The sequence below is a fragment of the Pseudophryne corroboree genome, chromosome 1 (genome assembly GCF_028390025.1).
Source record: "Pseudophryne corroboree isolate aPseCor3 chromosome 1, aPseCor3.hap2, whole genome shotgun sequence".
NCBI classification, from domain to species: domain Eukaryota; kingdom Metazoa; phylum Chordata; class Amphibia; order Anura; family Myobatrachidae; genus Pseudophryne; species Pseudophryne corroboree.
In genome coordinates this window covers 856,220,708-856,240,477 of record NC_086444.1, presented here as the reverse complement: position 1 = coordinate 856,240,477, position 19,770 = coordinate 856,220,708, and the positions used below count along the sequence as shown (strand labels likewise).

Here is a 19,770-nt window from a genome sequence, read left to right as displayed (position 1 = left end):
AAGGGGCTAGGGGGGCATGTGACCCAGGCGCTGGATTGGATAGGGCGCTGGGATCAGCTGCATCTTACACAGCAGAAAAGGTAGTGTAGAAAAATGGGATTTGTAGTCATGTGTGCTACTGCTTAAACGTTATGCAGTAACATAGAGACTACAAATCCCATGATGCATTGCACCGCTGCTAGAGCTGCAGTAATCAGGACAGCGTGTGTAGCTTCCCTTTCTCAGCGGCAAGCCGAAAAAGTATACCTGCCGCCCGCCCTAGCTATGAATGTGTTGATGCTGCTGACCTTTCTCTGGCCCCACACAGAACTGCAGTGCATTCAGCGCTGAGTCGCTGACAGCACAGTGATGGATGTAAGCAGGACGCAGCCTTCACCTCCAAGTTAGTAAAGAGAGACACTGTGACTGGTGTTAACCCCTGCAGTTCATTTATACTGTAGTTTTCTTAAGTTTATATGCAGTATATTGACCTAATCTTTAATGCTGAGACTGCTTATTTTCACCACAGTGACAGCTACAGATTATATATATATATATATATATATATATATATATATATGTATGTGTATGTGGGTGTGTACATATATATTACACCGTGTGTGTATTACCGGGGACTGCTGGTCTGAGGGATATCTGTTTTGAATATTGTTGTTTGTTTCTTACTTAATTTTTTTTTTTATATATTCTATTTTATTTTTCTATGTAAATTTTTTTTTAATTTAATATATTTCCTTTTTTTTTTTTTTTGGAGGGTGGGTGGGGGCGCTAAATTACTGTCTTGCCCCGGGTGCCGTTAGTCCTAGTTTCGGCCCTGGATGCAGGACAACATAGCAACACTGTAAGGGGCTTGTTGTTATTATTATACAGCAGCACTGGACATGTGGCAGCAGAGTATACCACTGTGACTGGTCACTGGAATGACTGATGGTTGATGCACAGGACACTACTACTAGTCTGATGCAGGACAACACAGCAACACTGTAAGGAACTTGTTATTATTATTATACAGCAGCACTGGACATATGGCAGCAGAGTATACCCCTGTGACTGGTCGCTGGAATGACTGATGGCTGATGCACAGGACACTATCACTGGTCTGATGCAGGACAATACAGAAACACTGTAAGGGACTTGTTATTATTATACAGCAGCACTGGACATATGGCAGCAGAGTATACCACTGTGACTGGTCACTGGAATGACTGATGGCTGATGCACAGGACACTACCACTGGTCTGATGCAGGAAAACACAGCAACACTGTAAGGGACTTGTTGTTATTATTATTATTAAGCAGCACTGGACATATGGCAGCAGAGTATACCACTGTGACTGGTCACTGGAATGCATGGTTGCCTACCCTCCCTCATTCTGCAGGAGACTCCCTGAAATAGCAGCAATCTCCCTCACTCCCTGAAAAGTCCAGCAATCTCCCTGATTGCACCTTACACCCATTATACAGCTATTACATTCTTGGGGGGGGAAATAAATCAGAGATACATACATTCAAATAGGATCATTAGTGCCATTTCCCTGCATTGGTTATAAGGCACAATGATCCCCGTGACCACTTACAGTATATGGAAGCTCTTGTAAAACACAATACACGAACAAATCCTGCAAAATATCAGTGTCTTTTCTTCAACAAATAGATCTTACTGACTTTGGGGCTCATTTACATTTGGATGTAAGCCATTTTCATGAAACGCCTCTCAGATGTAGCAGTACACGTCCGCACTGATAGGTGTTACTTTCACATCTCCCTGAAATGCTTTTTCAAAAGTAGGCAAGTGTGCTGGAATGACTGATGGCTGATGCACAGGACACTACCACTGGTCTGATGCAGGAAAACACAGAAACACTGTAAGTGACTTGTTATTATTATACAGCAGCACTGGACATATGGCAGCAGAGTATACCACTGTGACTGGTCACTGGAATGACTGATGGCTGATGCACATGACACTACCACTGGTCTGATGCAGGACAACACAGCAACACTGTAAGCAGGGCTTAAAGTGGTCCTGGAGAGGTGGGGGAACTCACCTCACCCGCAATGCCGCAGAAAGGGGTGTGGCCTCACACAGAAGGGGCGTGGCCACACAAAAGTAACACCAATTCAAAATAATGCTTCACAGTAGCACAATCTTATTCACATTGTCCGCCCCACATACTAATGCCCTTTACACACACAATAGCAGAGTCCCCCTTTTACACAGTACGGGAGGCGAAGCCCCCTTTTACACAGTACGGCAGACAGCTTCCCCTTTTACACAGTACGACAGGTAGAGCCCCTTCCAGCGCGCGCACACACACACACACACACTCTCTCTCTCTCTCTCTCTCTCTCTCTCTCTCTCTCTCTCTCTCTCTCTCTCTCAGAGTCTTGAAAGTGCAAAAAAAGACAAAAAGAGTGACATGGCAAGAGAGGGTGAGAGAGACATGGAGAGAGAGACATTGCAAGAGAGAGAGAGAGACATGGCAAAAGAGGGAGATGAGGGGGAGACATAGCAAAATAGAGTGACAGAGAGAGAGAGAGAGAAACATAGAGAGAGAGAGAGAATATCAGCAGCAGAAAGACTGGGCACCCAGAGCTGTGAATTGTGGCAGCAGTTACCTGGAGGTCTTCATGTGGAGGGCGAGTTGACTCTCCTGCCAGACGCCCAGGGGTGTGCCACGGTTAGGATAGGGCCTCGGACCATCATTCACTTGCAGACAGTGCTCCGGTGGAGGTGGGGAGGGCATTACAGGCCGCGGGTCACTAAGCTTAGGGGTAGGGTGGAATTTAAGCTGCTGCGCTGGCAGGGAGATGGGGAGTGGGCATGGGCATTACTGGCCGCTGCTCAGCGTCAGTTAACAGTTAACTCCGGCGGCTGCGGGGGGTGGGGGGGTGGGATCGGGCGTTACAACCCGCGGCTCAGTCACACTCTGGCGGCTGTGGCAGCGGCGGAGGGGGGGAGAGACGGCACTTTGAACCTGGCGCCGGCTGTGCGTCATTCACGGCTCCTGGACCGCCAGCTAATGAGAAGCTGCCACTTGGCAGCTTCTCATTGGCTGGCGGTCTGCGAGCCGTGATTGGCTCACGCCAGATTTTAAAAAAAGCCTCATCTTCTTCTGATTGGTGCTGCAGCCGGTCCGCGAGCCGTGATTGGCTGGCGGCCGCTGCCACCTTTACTATGGAACAGTTAACTCCGGCGGCTGCGGGGGGGGGGGGGGGGGATCGGGCGTTACAAACCGCGGCTCAGTCACACTCTGGCGGCTGTGGCAGCGGCGGAGGGGGGGAGAGACGGCACTTTGAACCTGGCACCGGCTGTGCGCCATTCACGGCTCCTGGACCGCCAGCTAATGAGAAGCTGCCACTTGGCAGCTTCTCATTGGCTGGCGGTCTGCGAGCCGTGATTGGCTCACGCCAAAAAAGCCTCATCTTCTTCTGATTGGTGCTGCAGCCGGTCCGCGAGCCATGATTGGCTGGCGGCCGCTGCCACCTTTACTATGGAACAGGGACATGATGCTGTGGCCGGGCGGAGGCGGAACTGGTTCCGCCTGCAATTAGAGGTGACGGAACGCAGTTCCGCCCCGTTCCGGCCCACTTTAACCACTGACTGTAAGGGACTTGTTATTATTATACAGCAGCACTGGACATGTGGCAGCAGAGTATACCACTGTGACTGGTCACTGGAATGACTGATGTCTGATGCACAGGACACTACCACTGGTCTGATGCAAGACAACACAGCAACACTGTAAGGGACTTGTTAATATTATACAGCAGCACTGGACATATGGCAGCAGAGTATACCACTGTGACTGGTCACTGGACTGACTGATGGACAGGACACTACCACTGGTCTGATGCAGGACAACACAGCAACACTATAAGGGACTTGTTAATATTATACAGCAGCACTGGACATATGGCAGCAGAGTATACCACTGTGACTGGTCACTGGAATGACTGATGGCTGATGCACATGACACTACCACTGGTCTGATGCAGGACAACACAGCAACACTGTAAGGGACTTGTTAATATTATACAGCAGCACTGGACATATGGCAGCAGAGTATACCACTGTGACTGGTCACTGGACTGACTGATGCACAGGACACTACCACTGGTCTGATGCAGGACAACACAGCAACACTGTAAGGGACTTGTTAATATTATACAGCAGCACTGGACATATGGCAGCAGAGTATACCACTGTGACTGGTCACTGGAATGACTGATGGCTGATGCACAGGACACTACCACTGGACTGATGCAGCACAATACACCACCACTGAACTGATGCAGCACAACACAGCACCCTATACAGCAGCACTGGACATATGGCAGCAGAGGACACCACCACTGTGACTGGACTGATGCAGCACAATACACCACCACTGAACTGATGCAGCACAACACAGCACCCTATACAGCAGCACTGGACATATGGCAGCAAGAGGAGACAACCACTGTGACTGGACAGATGCAGCACAAGACACGGTCACTGAGAAAACTGAGAGAATGGAGACCTGTCCTCTCTGTACACTCTCCAATGCCAGAGTGAAAATGGCGGGGAAGCGCGGCCCCTTATATGGAATCCAATCCCGCGAGAATCCGACAGCGGGATTATGATGTTTTGCCTCGTTCTGGTTTCCGAGTCAGGTGGGAAAACCCGAGCCTGACTCGGATCCGGGCTCGTAGTGTGAAGTTCGGTAGGGTTCGGTTCTCTGAGAACCGAACCCGCTCATCTCTACTCAAAAGATTAGTTTAGAAGATTAGTTCATGTAATTCATTTAGTTCATCATTTCAGTCGCTGGCTCTGAGACTCAGAGAAGTGAATGGAATTAGAACTAGTCTAGACCAGGGCTGGCCAAATCGGTCCTTGAGATCTACCAACAGTTCATGTTTTCCAGGCCTCCTGGAGATATGTAGAATTGTCAGTTAGGAATGAATGCAGCACATCTTAATTAGTAATTACTACACCTGTGCACCAGCTAGGCGGTCTGGAAAATGTGAACTGTTGGTAGTTCTTGAGGACTGGTTTGGCCAGCCCTGGTCTAGACTATTACACATAGAGTAGGTATTTCGAATACTAGCTCATTGTAGGAGTGATAATCTTGTTCAAATGATCAGATATGATTAATGTCAGATTTTTTTATATTTAAGAAAAACAATAACTTATATAGCAACCTTATAGTGACATGTTTATCTCTGCAATATTAATCCCATTGTTGGTACAAATTTTTACTTCATAATATTGAAGTGAAAGACCCAAATTCAGAGTAATGTAATAAGCCACTTTTTTCTGCTTTTAAAATACAGTACAGTAATTAAAAGGAAAGAAAAGTCCCTTTGCCCCAATAGAGAGATAAAGTGGAGATGTTACAAAGTAACCAATCAGCCTCTGTCATTTATCTTCAACAGTATATAAAGTCACAGAAGCTGATTGGTTGCTAGGGGCAACTGCTCTACTTTATGTCACTTGAAGGTTCATAGTACATATCCCCCTATGTCTTGTGTGGAGTAATCAGACCCTACAGGATAGCATGCAGCACTCAGCACTGTGTCTTTGGCTGATTGGGAGTGACAGTGTATCTTGTGACCTAATATGCTAGGTGAATTAATCATGGCTATATGCAGTACAGGATCAGCTCCATAGCATATGCCTGAGCTCAGCAGTGCCACACATTGTAGCTTAGAAGTACTGTACTGACTTGTTATGGCTGTATGAGTCATTGAGTCAGAGATCTGATCAGTGATCTGTATGATTCAGTAGACTACTGAACTACTTGCAATGAGAATAACTCATGAGTCATCAGGACAATGCAGCTCAGCATCAGCTCCATACAATCAATGCATATGCCTGAGCACAGCAGTGCCACACATGGTAGCTTAGAGGTACTGTACTGACTCATATGGCTGTATGAGTCATTGGGGGGAATTCAAATGTTAGAAAAGTCGGTTGAGTGTCTGTTTTTTCCTGTCTATTAGATAGGAAAAAACAGACACCCAACTGACTTTTCAAACAATTGAATACCGCCCATTGAGTCAGTGAGCTGATCAGTGATTTGAATGAATCCGTGAACTGCTGAGCTACTTGCAAGGAGAATGACTCATGAGTCGTCAGGACAATGTAGCTCAATCATCTCCACAGAGAAAGTCCACTCTATGTCTGAGCACAGCAGTGCCACCTGTGGCAGCAGAGATGTACTGGCTCATGAGTATTGCTGAGTGATAGCTGAATAACAACAGTGCTGCAGCGGCACCTACACAACACCCAGCAGAAGATTTAGCACAGCAGTATGCTCAGGAGCCAGTAGCACCAGAAGCAGCAGCAAGTGTTTGGACATCTGGACTAATAGAACAGTGATTGTATCACAGTAAGGTGAGCAGCATGACTACACATGCTCACTCACAGACACACATAGACTTTGGCTATGCAGTGCAGATGCTATTTTTTTATTAGATCTGTATTGCTGGGCTGTGTTGTACTTTTAACTTTCATTTTACAGCATCAGATTCAGGAAGTGAAAATCCAGTGTATGAGACAGTGTATGAATCAGTGAATGAGACAGTGAATGAATCCACCCTAATGCAGCTGCTGGCTCTATTCTCTCTGTGTCTAACGCCTCCTTCCTGATGAACTAATCTTTGCCAGAGCTGTGAACTGAACGAACTAGTTAAATTTGAAGATTAGTTCACTTTGAACTAATCATTCATGAACTACCCATCACTAGTTAACAGCGCTTCCACAGCCACCAGCACGTCTCAATCTACTGCGGGGGCTAGCAGCATACTCAGGGTCAGATTAAGCCTTCAGCGAGCATGGGGCACTGAAGACAGGGGAGACCCTCCCCCTCATGTCAGCACTGCACCCCTGGCTGTGGATGGCCATATAAATATAGATATATATATATATATAGATATATAGATATATATATATATAGTGTGGTAAATGTCCCCACTCCTTCCCTTAACTGTTTTATCTCCACACCTTACTTAATATACTTAGTGACCCCCCTCAGATCTTATATATATATATATATATATATATATCTCAAAATAGGTGAAGTGGCACTCACTGAAAATACAAAGTTGTCTGCTGGGGTGTCCAAAATTCTAGAGAAACTTGTTTCCACAAGGTCCCATAGTATATCCAATGTTTAAAGAAGGCACTCACCAGACTATATATATATATATATATACAAGATAAACAGTCCCGGCACTCCCTCTCCGAAAATCAATGTGCTGCGGTGCCCTCCTTGAGAGACAAAGCAAGTCCTCTATGTAGCCTGCTTACATGCAAAGGCTATAGAGCCCATACAAAACCTCATTTCTAAGATCACAAGACCTTTGAGAAATTAGGTCATTAACAGCAACCTACACCAGTGGGGTAAAACGCCTAACAGTGTGCCCACAGGAATATTTATGTTTATGTTTGTCCATGTGTCATATGTCTGTTCTGTGTACCGGTACTAGGGAGGGAATATAGGAGTAGTGTATACCCAACGCTGCACAGACTCAACTGATACTGTATTTTAAAAATTATATATATTTTTATACAAATAAATTGTCAATTTTATTCACCATCACTGTCTCACTGTGGACATTATTTATAGAGTATAACATTCATTTTCATGCTCCAGCTAGGGATGCGCTAAACACCATATCCATTTCGCCTCTATGTAGTAGGTTGAAACAGGCGGCACTCAGGCAGACTCATGAGAGATGAAGAAAAGCGGTCCGTTTATTATACCGACATGTTTCGGGGAATACCCCGTCCTCAGGGCCATGAAACCTTCGGCAACGATCGGGTAATTAAAAGTAATTAGAAGCCTTACTGTGTGGCATAATTTTTAAGGGGCATTATTGTGTGTGGGGCATAAAATGGTGCAAGGGCCATAACTGTGTGTAGCATAATATGTAATTGACGTTACAGTAAATGGCATGACACATAATGGGTGTTACGGTGTGTGGCATAATGTGTAATAGGCATTACGGTGTGTGGCATATTGCGTAATGGGCATTACGGTGTGTGGCATAATGTGTAACAGGCATTACGGTGTGTGGCATTTTTGTAATGGGCATTACAGTGTGTGGCATAATGTGTAACAGGCATTACGGTGTGTGGCATATTGCGTAATGGGCATTACAGTGTGTGGCATAATGTGTAATAAGCATTACGGTGTGTTTCATAATGTGTAATGGGCATTACAGTGTGTTGCATAATGTGTAATGGGCATTACAGTGTGTTTCATAATGTGTAATGGGCATTACAGTGTGTTGCATAATGTAATGGGCATTACGGTGTGTGGCATAATGTGTAATAAGCATTACGGTGTGTGGCATATTGTGTAATGGGCATTACAGTGTGTGGCATAATGTGTAATAAGCATTATGGTGTGTTTCATAATGTGTAATGGGCATTACAGTGTGTTGCATAATGTGTAATGGGCATTACAGTGTGTGGCATAATGTGTAATAAGCATTACGGTGTGTTTCATAATGTGTAATGGGCATTACAGTGTGTTGCATAATGTGTAATGGGCATTACAGTTGTTGCATAATGTAATGGGCATTACGGTGTGTTGCATAATGTGTAATGGGCAGTAGTCACTGCCGTGGCAGCCCGATCATACCCGCTGCCGCCTCCCGCTGAGCACCCACCAGCAAAAATATAAATCAGCACCTATGTCCCCAGTCCTGAGCCGGCGCGAAGATGAGAGTCTGATAGGAGCATCATTCTGACTGAGTTCACTCTGCAAAACCTCTGCATTGCCTGCCGATAGCTGCAGTGCAGCTGCATTGCCTTCTGACTGGCGCTCCTGCATGTATCTCTCCTCCGGACAGATCGGTAGAAGGTAATCGAGCAAATTGCTAATAAAATATAAAAATAAAAAAAGTGCTAAAATTAACTGATTTACAGCTTAACAGAATTCAAAATTAGTACTGCACTTAAATTCAACAAAGGTGTGTAACTTTTGGTAGAAAGTTATTTTAGTAGACTTTCCAGTAGAAACTATGCAGCTTCTTACAGAAACGCCTGGAACCTCACATCACTATTGTGTGCTGCTTTTAAAGTTCTATGGTACCAATTTGGCCAGGGCCAGCCACAGAAGTTAGCCCCCCAGCTTCCCCCTGATATAATGTGGCCATGGGAGGTAGTGCAGTTATGTAGTGTGGGGTGGTTGTATTGTAGCTATGTAGTGTGGGTAGATAGTGTAGTGATGTAGTATGAGGAAGGAGTGCAGTAACATAGTGCAAGGACGTATTGCAGTGATATAGTGTGGGGGTGTAACCTGGGGAAATAGCGTTGTGATGTAGTGTGGGGAAATAGCGTTGTGAAGTAGTTTGGGGAGTGATATAGTGGTGGGATGTAGAGTGGGGTGATAGCATAATGATATAGTGCAGGGAGGTGGTGGTGTGATATAGTACAGAGATGTAGGGGTAAATTTACTAAAACTTCTAAAACAGAATTGGTGATGTTGCCCATAGCAAACAATCAGATGCTGTCTATCATTTCTCTTTTGCCTTTTAGAAAATTATAGACAGCATCTGATTGGTTGCTATGGGCAACATCACCACTTCTCTGTTTTGGAACCTTTAGTAAATTTTGCACCATAGTGTGGGGAGCTTGTGCACTGATATAGTCTGGGGATGCAGAACAGTGAACTAGTGCAGGGGTGTAGTGTGGGTGTCTAGCAACTTCTGTGTGGTGTAAGGTGTATAAGGAGCTCTACTGTGTAGTGTAACGTGCTTAAGAAGTACTATTGTGTGGGGTAACGTGTTTAAGGAGTACTGTTGGGTGGCGTAACATATTTAAGAAGTATTATTGTGTACCGTAAAGTGTATAAGGAGCTCTACTGTGTGGCGTAATGTATATAAGGATCTCTACTGTGTGGCGTAACGTATATAAGGATCTCTACTGTGTGGTGTAATGTGTATAAGGAGCTTTACTATGTAGTGTCATGTGTATAAGGAGCTCTACTGTGTGACGTAACGTGCATAAGTAGCTCTACCGTGTGGCGTAACGTGTATTAGGAGTGCTACTGTGTGGAGTAATGTATATAAGGATCTCTACTGTGTGGCGTAACGTATATAAGGATCTCTACTGTGTGGTGTAACGTATATAAGGATCTCTGCTGTGTGGTGTAATGTGTATAAGGAGCTCTACTATGTAGTGTCATGTGTATAAGGAGCTCTACTGTGTGACGTAACGTGCATAAAGAGCTCTACCGTGTGGCGTAACGTGTATTAGGAGTGCTACTGTGTGGAGTAATGTATATTAGGAGCTCTACTGCGTGGTGCAACGTGTATAAGAAGCTCTACTATGTGGTGTCATGTGTATAAGGAGTACTACTGTGTGGCGTAATGTGTATAAGGAGCTGTACAGTATGGCGTAACGTGTATAAGGAGCTCTACTGTGTGGCGTAAGGTATATAAGAAGCTCTACTGTGTGGCATAATGTGTATAAGGAGTGCTAATCTGTGGTGTGATTAGAATTAGGGGTACTATTGTGTGGTCACGCTTCTTCCCCACAATACTGCGCCTTTTTTTTTAGGTGGGTGGGAGGCAGGGGGGCGATTTAGCATACACTGACTGACTGGGAGGCGAAAGATTGAGTAAGGGGGGCCCCAAATAATTGGTGTCTTGCTTATGGCCCCATGAGGTCTGAATCCGCCTCTGCATGTACCCCATGTTAACACCTTACAGCGGCTGCAACTTGGAACGCTGTATACTAACACTGTAGGGGAGTGGGACACCACCCCTCGAACACCAGACATATCCTACAGCACTGACAATTAGGGTTATTGCAGAAATAGCGATACAAAACAGACTCTGATTTGAGTTACCAAAACTCACGAGACAGCACATGTTTGCATAAGAATTATTATGTAACAGTATGTTTTCAGTGTAAATGGTATCAGCATGACCACCGTAGTAACATTGTTTTAATAAATTGCATCATTATAAGAAACATGTTTATTCCAGAATACCAGAATTCTCTCATTGCATATATAAGGCACTTGTTTATTTAAATCTACAGGTATAGTATTAAGACATATACCCATGAAAGTGGGAAAGTACACCACAAACTTAAAACCAGATTAATCACACCCAGGGGCTGAGCACAGTAAAGGTGGGTACACACTGATAGATATATCTGCAGATCAATTGTTCTGCAGATATATCTATGGATGGATCAGGCAGTGTGCTGTGCATACACACTGCCCGATCCGTGGGGGACTGACGTCATGAACTGGGCGGGCCTGTACACACGCCCGCCCAGTTCAGCTGTCAATCACCGCCGGCCGCTGCAGCATGTGTACAGGCGGCCGGCTGGTCGCCCGTACACACACAGCGATGCACCAATGTATCAGTAGATATATTGGCCGTCGGCTGTGCTGCGGGGCCGACGCGTTATGTCTGTGAACGGCGGAGTTCACAGACATATCGCCTGTACACACTGACCGACGGACCCGCGATATATCGGCCGTTCAATAGAACGGCCGATATATCAGCCAGTGTGTACCCACCTTAAGAAACCTTTTGCTCATAACTGGTTTTTACTTCGACAGATCTAATTGGTCTGGGCAACCAAGCTAGTTAAAAAAAAAAGAACTAATTCATTGAACAATGTATATATGTTTCTATAATACGTGGACACAAGATCATTTTTAATACCTGTTTGGTATCCTATGTTCTTTATTTCAGTATTTTTTCTCTTAAATATAAAATACAGTTGCCAGGGAGACACGAGATGGAGAAATAAAAATATAAGTAAGTGCACTGTATGATCAACATGTTGGCACATTTCATTTTTTAGAATATGCTTGCTTTATAAAGAAACAAAAAAAATCTATGATGAGCATTTGTATTTAGGTCCGTATTAATAAGTCAACAACAATCATTGCAGTGTATTACACTGATGGATATGCTTTGGGCTGTGCTGCCATCTGCTGGACATTCAGTATTTTGTGTATTTAAAATAAAAAAATAAAAATAAATCAATGATTTCATATTACATTACTCTAAATTAGCTAAGAGCCTTTATTGGGTACTTAATTCTTAATAAATACTGTATGTTTTGTTTTATGGTTTTAAGGGATTTGTCACTGCCCTTTAAAATAGGGGCATTTTCTGTATAATTCTTTTTTGGGACAATTTAATATGCTGTTGGTATGTGCACACAACATATTGGCCATATGTTGTACTTAGGTGATTTGCAGTGCTCCTAATCAGAGCTGAATTAACAATAGAGTGGGCTCAAGTCTGGAAATGAAAGCCCAGTCTTGTGCTCTGATGGTTGGCCACGTCCCTTCAGCAGATTTACCACTCACACTACATCATGGGCCCCAGCTGGCTCTTCATGTACCAACACTGCCAGATCCACCACTAGCCTTTAACCTTTATACCTTTGTCTTAGCTGGCACAGCAGAATTGACAGATAGATCTCCCCAGGTAGATGCAGGGGCGGATTGGGATCGAACACTAGCCCGGGAAATTTATGGAAGCAGCCCTAATGAGGGCTGAGTCTGTTGAGGGGGAGGGGCCTGTCAAGAGGGCGGCATCTCTCCTCAGAGGTCCTGGTTCTGAGATAGACACAGTTGGGGCCTCCTTTGCTTTACGTTATGCTAATGTTTATCTGCAGCTTTATGCATATGCTACTACAATGCCCTTCCCTGATGTACATCTGTACGTCTGAATATACAAGGACTGATATGCCAACTTTCAGTGTCTACTGACACTGCTGTCATGCCTTTAATCTACTTTTTATTGATTTTTCAATCTACAAACCCCTTTTTTTAAGCTTATATGTTTCAAAGCACAGGGAGGGGGAGCACACACTACATACAGCACAGTACAGGGAGGGGGAGCACACACTACATACAGCACAGTACAGGGAGGGGGAGCACACACTACATACAGCATAGTACAGGGAGGGAGCACACACTACATACAGCATAGTACAGGGAGGGAGCACACACTACATACAGCTCAGTACAGGGAGGGGGAGCACACACTACAAACAGCACAGTACAGGGAGAGAGCACACACAAGTAGTGAAACACAGACACAGGGGACCAGCACAGCGGAATCTGTCCCAGTGGCCAATCCGCCCCTGACTACATACATAGCCACCACATTATTACATGAATAGCACCACATTACACTTAGAGCACTGCATTACATGTATAGCACCGCACTACATTTATATCACTGCATTACACAAATAGCACCACATAACACGACTAGCACCACATTACAGGTATAGCACAGCACTACACGTATAGCACCGCATTATACGAATAGCACCACATTACACGTATAGCACCTCATTACACAAATAGCACCACATTACATATGTAACCACCACATTACATACGTAGCCACCGCATTACATAAATAGGCCATCATCATGGACAGACATTGGGCAGCTATAGGGCTGAGGGACTTTGCATTAGAGATTGTCCCAGGGCTAGCTGTGAGTGCAGCCTGATCAGCTGGCATCCTGAGAACAAGTTACGTCCTGCTCCTGTCCAGTCCCCAAACCATACACTGTGACCGAGGACGCCCTAACCCTTACACCATCATGATAATGCAAATAATGTAATTAAAATTAACCTCACTGCTGGGTCCCCTTCAGTGCTCAGTTGCCACTCTGGCCAGTTCAGTGAGAGTGCGGAGCTAGGGTGGCGGCAGGTGTAGTGAACCCTGCTTCAACCATCACTATGCTGCTGCCCCCAGACCGGGCTCATTGAAGAGACCTTTGGCTGGGGCCAGAGATAGGATGTTGCTAGGCTGGTTAACTTTCTCCAGGTCCCCTGTTGGTCGAACAGCTTCACCACTTTTCATGGCTAGCGGCACCTGGAAATTACCTCAGCGTATGTGGTAAATCCATGTGGTAACTGCCACCAGCAGAAGTAGCGACTTTTGAGGGATCACACCCTTCTGCTGTCACCCACACACAAAATTATGAATGCATAAAGAATTAGGTAACATAAGCCTCTCGAGGTTTTGGTTGAGAAAACACAAATTCCAGATCTAAGATGAAGATATTTAATCCAAGTAAAAACTACAAAGCTTATTGTTACAGAAAAAGAAAGTTACAAGAATATAATAGTTTTAATAGTCACACAAGTAGTTACAATCTCAAAAAATAAAAATAAGGAAAAAAAAGGTACAACATTCATATCACCTAGGCAGGGCTAAATGCTGATTGAGGTAAAGTCTCCTCTGGTAGATATGTTTCATTATAATCATCTAGACCCCTTCACAATAATGAACGAACGGCAGAGAAAGTGTCCCATAGTTAAACCCCCACAATTCACCTCCAGCTTCCCTTCCCTTTCTTGGGATTCCTGTTTAATCCTTCCAAAGCCAGAAAGTATTGAGTTTCAATTCAGCCATTCTGATAGGGGTGGATGCTCTTATCTCATATTACTATGCTTAGAGATTTGGTCTGGTACGGATCCTGGAATGGGTTTCTCATCTTTTATGGCTTGCTTTACAGCTGTAGTATGAGGCCTGTGTAAATATCGTGGCCTTTACAACTGGGTCCCAGGAAGGGCAAGTCACACCCTGCTGGCCAAAGCATTTCTGAGGGATTTTCCCCAGGCACTTAAATGAATTCTTCAAGCCATCTCTGGTTCCCTGCATCAAAGGGTGTCTGACACCTCTGGCTGTACTGTAAACAAGCTCTATACCAGCAGATCAGTTAAGTTTCTACCATTTGACATGCACAGACATTTAACTGGTATAATACATTGGTACATCGACACATCAATCAGAATAATACCAATTTTTAATCATGCCCATTTCGATATAAAATTGGAAGTTCCTTACAACCTACAATCTATGTTCTGACTGCATCTGCTAAATGATGCACAGAAGGTGGAGATTCTTATTGGATGGCACATGTGTGCTCTTTTCATGTCCCAGGATAGTCAGGAGGGTGGAGGGCGCATGCGCGCTACTGGGTTAGAATGCGGTTGGGCTTTCCACCTCACATTTGGGTGGAATGCAGGCATGCACTCCACCAGACGCGAACTCAGAAGTATGTGTAATAGAGATCAAGAAGTGTTGTTCCGCACCCCCATTTCTCTTAACTATTGTTTTAGGTTGCACAAATATTTTTTTAGGCTCTAATAAGGCACCACTGCTGCTAATTTAATATTGGATCATATTAGATTAACTCTAATACAAATATACTCCTCTAAATAACCTTTTTTCTATAATTTGACAAGTTCCCCAGAAATCTAGGAAGGAAGTGATGTCATGGAGTATGGGTATAAATAACAAGCAAGCCCAGGTCTGCGCATTCATACTGCAGTCTGGAAAGAACAGGAGCTCTGACAGCATTAGAGTAAATTGCCATTTGGAACCTACTTGAACTTGATTGTCCTATTGAATTGAATTTTATTGTAAATCTGGTTCTCATAATGGATATCATTCATCCAGATTGATGTTTGATTCATAGATTGTACTAATTATTTGAGATTGATAATTATTATTTTTAGACTGTTGTTCTATTTGATCTATAGAATTTATTAATTGTTTAGGTCTGATTATTATGAATTCAAAATAAGACCCATTCACCAATTAATTGATTTTTGAATGGATTCTAGTGCATTTATCACTAGTTTTATTTCATTAATCACTTAGGGGTAGATGTATTAACCTGGAGAAGGCATAAGGAAGTGATAAACCAGTGATATGTGCAAGGTTATAAAGGCACCAGCCAATCAGCTCCAATATGTAAATTAACAGTTAGGATCTGATTGGCTGGTCCCTTTATCACCTTGCACATATCACTGGTTTATCACTTCCTTATGCCTTCTCCAGGTTAATACATCTGCCCCTTAGAACCCTTAGCCAGCTTGTTACATTGTGGTATTTATGAACCTTTTAGGTCTACATCAGCCAATTTAAGGCTATTAGTATCCTGAAATTCCCCTAACAAACTATTGTGTCTGGGTTCTGCCTTAAACCACTGGTATGTATCAACCTTGTTTAGGGTGGACCACTTACAATTTATTCTTATTTTTTAATTCATTATCATATATATAAATATATTAGGCATGGGACCTTTTGCAAGATCGCTAACAACTTGTGAAAACTTTTTAATGTACCAGTCAATCTCTGGTTCACCATTTTAAATTCTGGTATATATAGGTCTTTTTCTCATTAAAAAATAGCCCTCTTTTATTTCATTTGTAAATTTCACCTTGGATAGTGACATGTACAAGGGGATAAACATTGTAACAATATACCATCCATCATATTAAGCATTTTTTCTTTTATTTAAAGATTTTTACCCTGAAGAAGTTCCTTGTAGGGGACGAAACACGTTGGGTCATTGGTGTATTGATCCTTCGACTAATACTGGAACCACCCACCTTAAAGCTCACACCCATTAGGGTGCTGGTGGGATTTACCATCTGTTCCTGTCTAGCGAGGGTTCATTGCAACTTTGAATTTATGATGTCAGATATCATCATGTTCAAATGTTTATGTGTTTTACTCAGATTAAATTATTGGATATTTTACTAATAAGTGATTTCTGTGCTGTGTCTGGGCGTTATTTCTGATGTGTGGTTTATTTTCAGATTGTCCATCACATCAGCACTTGAACACCCTTGGTGGTTAAAACTCTATTGAAGCCCGCCACCACTTTGAATCCTGAATCAAGTCGTTAATGAACTATTTTACGCTAAGGGACACTGGATTTTAACTCTTTGAATTCTGGACTTTTTAGTGGACAATCATACTTTAAGGTCCCTGCGCCCTCTAGTTCCTATATTTTGTTGTTTGTTTGGTTACCGCTAGCAAGAGTTCTAATGTGAGGTGCTGCATCTTTAACAACTAGCGTGTGAGAAAGGTTCTTTTGTGTGTGTGTGTGTGTGTGTGTGTGTGTGTGTGTGTGTGTGTGTTTATAGATATATATATATATATATATATATATGCGGCCGTTACACATTTTTTGCATATTTTATTTTTTATAATTTCTAATAACACCAGTCTACGTCATATTAATGAACTACTATGGATAGGTCATCTTAAAGCAATAATGGATTAAATACTAGGGACGGGTCACTTTAATAATTTATTTAATTTTAGAAAATACACTTTAATATGGATAAATAATAGTAGGGTTATTAATGACCCTATAAGTCTATATTGGGATAATCACACAATATATGTAACATATAAACACATTATATATGATATTGCACGGAGGTCATTGAGTTTATTAGTCACTTTTATTTGCCCTGAGGGGTAACTAAGGCCAGCGGTTTTTAGCGAGTTATATGTCCCCTAGTAAATGGATTATTTAACTTTGAAAGAATTCACAAATTCAGGTGCTCCCTTAGAAACAGGAAGCATCTACTAGCAAGTGGAACGCTTTTCAGTGAGTGGAACGCATGCCGCAGCGGACGTACGTCACTCATACATACCTGTAACAGGAAGCGGAAATGACGCTCGTTGGAACGCACACCGCGGACCAGACGGATGTGCGCTACCACATAACGAGAAGCGGGCGGATGTGCGTCACCATACACTCTGGTACATAGTGGCCACTCATAGAGGCCACTAACAGGAAGCGGAAGTAGCGCTTTGGAACGCACGCCGCGCCGGCTCAATGGAACGCAATTTTGAATTGGAATTGATTTTCCTTAACAACAACTTTGTCTATCTGGTTTATAATAAAATATATTTATACTACCTCTTAAATATGCTTGGTCCTTATATAAAGATAAGTTAATAGGTCAGTTAATACCTTGTTAAGGCTTGATTTAAGAGGGTTTTCATACAGGAAGTGATGTCAGGTACCCAGGGGTATATAAACCCAGAGGGTTGTACTTCAGTTCATACAGCTGATTGGAACAGTGTGAACTACAGAGAGGTGAGCACCCTATTTCCATGGTCCCCTATCATTTGTTGTAATGTTTGGACTAATGTATTGCCATTATAATTATTTATCTTTTCCTTATCATGGATGTTGCCATTATGGCTTTCCCTTATTATGGATTCTCTCTGACTTCTATACTCTGACAATTGTTCTGATAAAATCGCATATCATGACTGAGGTCATGTTTACAATTTTGTATACACTTTATGTATCATGATTAATGCTAATAATCATGATTATATGTATCTTTTCTGTCATAGGCATTGCGACAGTCATTTGTACTGACTCTTTGTAAAAACAATCTTGCCCAATCCTGGGATTTAATTGTCTTATGAGCTTTTGAATAAGTGAAGTGGTTTGTATAACACGCTTTAATACAAGTAAAATTTGAGAATAGTAAATGTGGAAATATTACCATTCGCCACTAACAATTCCTTAACAGCCTATAATCAGCTGTATCATCTCCTTTTTTACCACTTATAGGCCCTCATTCCGAGTTGTTCGCTCGCAAGGCGAATGTAGCAGAGTTACACACGCTAAGCCGCCGCCTACTGGGAGTGAATCTTAGCTTCTTAAAATTGCGACCGACGTACGCGCAATATTGCGATTACAAACGAGTTAGCAGTTTCAGAGTAGCTCCAGACTTACTCTGCCTGTGCGATCATTTCAGTGCTTGTCGTTCCTGGTTGACGTCACAAACACACCCAGCGTTCGCCCAGGCACTCCCACCGTTTCCCCGGCCACTCCTGCGTTTTTTCCGGAAACGGTAGCGTTTTCAGCCACACGCCCCTGAAACGCCGTGTATCCGCCCAGTAACACCCATTTCCTGTCAATCACATTACGATCGCCGGAGCGAAGAAAAAGCCGTGAGTAAAAATACTTTCTTCATAGTAAAGTTACTTGGCGCAGTCGCAGTGCGAACATTGCGCATGCGTACTAAGCGGATTTTCACTGCGATGCGATGAAAAATACCGAGCGAACAACTCGGAATGAGGGCCATAGTTATGATACTGCTAATGACGTCTTTGTCAACCAAAAAGTTATATATTTGGAATTACATTGAGCTCAAATGAGTTTAATTTTTATTCCTTTACTGCATTCTCATCTCCCATTCCTCCTCCTTTCCAATATATCTTGACCACATTTCTAAATAAATAATATTTTAGTATCTGTGCATAGTATGTTTTATATATGATATATTTATGATGCATACAATGGTCTTACAGATAATCCATGAGGTGAATTTTATCCGATACCGTTCTGATAATGTGTCTACTTATTGAAGATTTATTATGCTGATTATCTGTATTGAAGTCTCTTGGTATGTATACGTGTATCTGTGAGATGATACAATGACTCCATAAATATGAGAGTTGGATGTTCATAAATGTTTTTTACTGCTTAGATTGTAAAGCCCCTGATGAAGGCCGCTGGACGAAATGCGTTGGGTTTTTGAGACAACAATTGCGTTCTTCAATTGAAGAGTCACTGCTATACGATTAGAATGGAACATTGTTTTCAATCATCTCATGTATAAAGTATCATTGAATGTAATCGAACAATGTTATGTATTGTATTTTTAAAGAAAACAAATTATTTTTTAAGAATAACAAATAAGGGTACTATTTATACTGTTATACATCAGAGTACTAGTACAAGCTCCTTTGGGAAACCTTTTTTCTTCTATATATATATATATATATAATTCCAATTTACTTAGAAAATATGCACATATAAAAATATGCAAATATCACATTCAGAAAACTATTTAAATTTTAATGTGTCGCGCATAAATATTACATACCAGATAAATGATGTTGCCAGTGCCAGTAATACCCCTTTCAGACATACTCTACATTTTTTTG

The 19,770-nt window shown here is 42.7% G+C and overlaps 2 long non-coding RNA genes across 4 annotated transcripts in view; one reads left to right on the top strand and one right to left on the bottom strand.

Moving 5' to 3' along the window:
* Window positions 1-3,069, bottom strand: part of LOC134913275 (uncharacterized) — a 192,863-nt gene extending 189,794 nt beyond the window's left edge. The window contains exon 1 of the long non-coding RNA XR_010177060.1: window positions 2,617-3,069. This is a non-coding gene — a long non-coding RNA (uncharacterized LOC134913275). The remainder of the gene's footprint in view (window positions 1-2,616) is intronic.
* LOC134913254 (uncharacterized) lies at window positions 158-19,459 on the top strand. Of its 3 annotated transcripts, XR_010177045.1 has the most exons (6): window positions 158-382; window positions 7,681-7,805; window positions 11,707-11,772; window positions 16,602-16,769; window positions 19,132-19,226; window positions 19,311-19,459. It is a non-coding gene; the product is annotated as an uncharacterized LOC134913254 (long non-coding RNA). The 3 variants fall into 3 exon arrangements; XR_010177044.1 differs by lacking the exons at window positions 19,132-19,226; window positions 19,311-19,459 and having other exon boundaries at window positions 16,602-16,954; XR_010177050.1 differs by lacking the exons at window positions 11,707-11,772; window positions 19,132-19,226; window positions 19,311-19,459 and having other exon boundaries at window positions 16,602-16,954.
* Window positions 19,460-19,770: the final 311 nt, after the last annotated feature.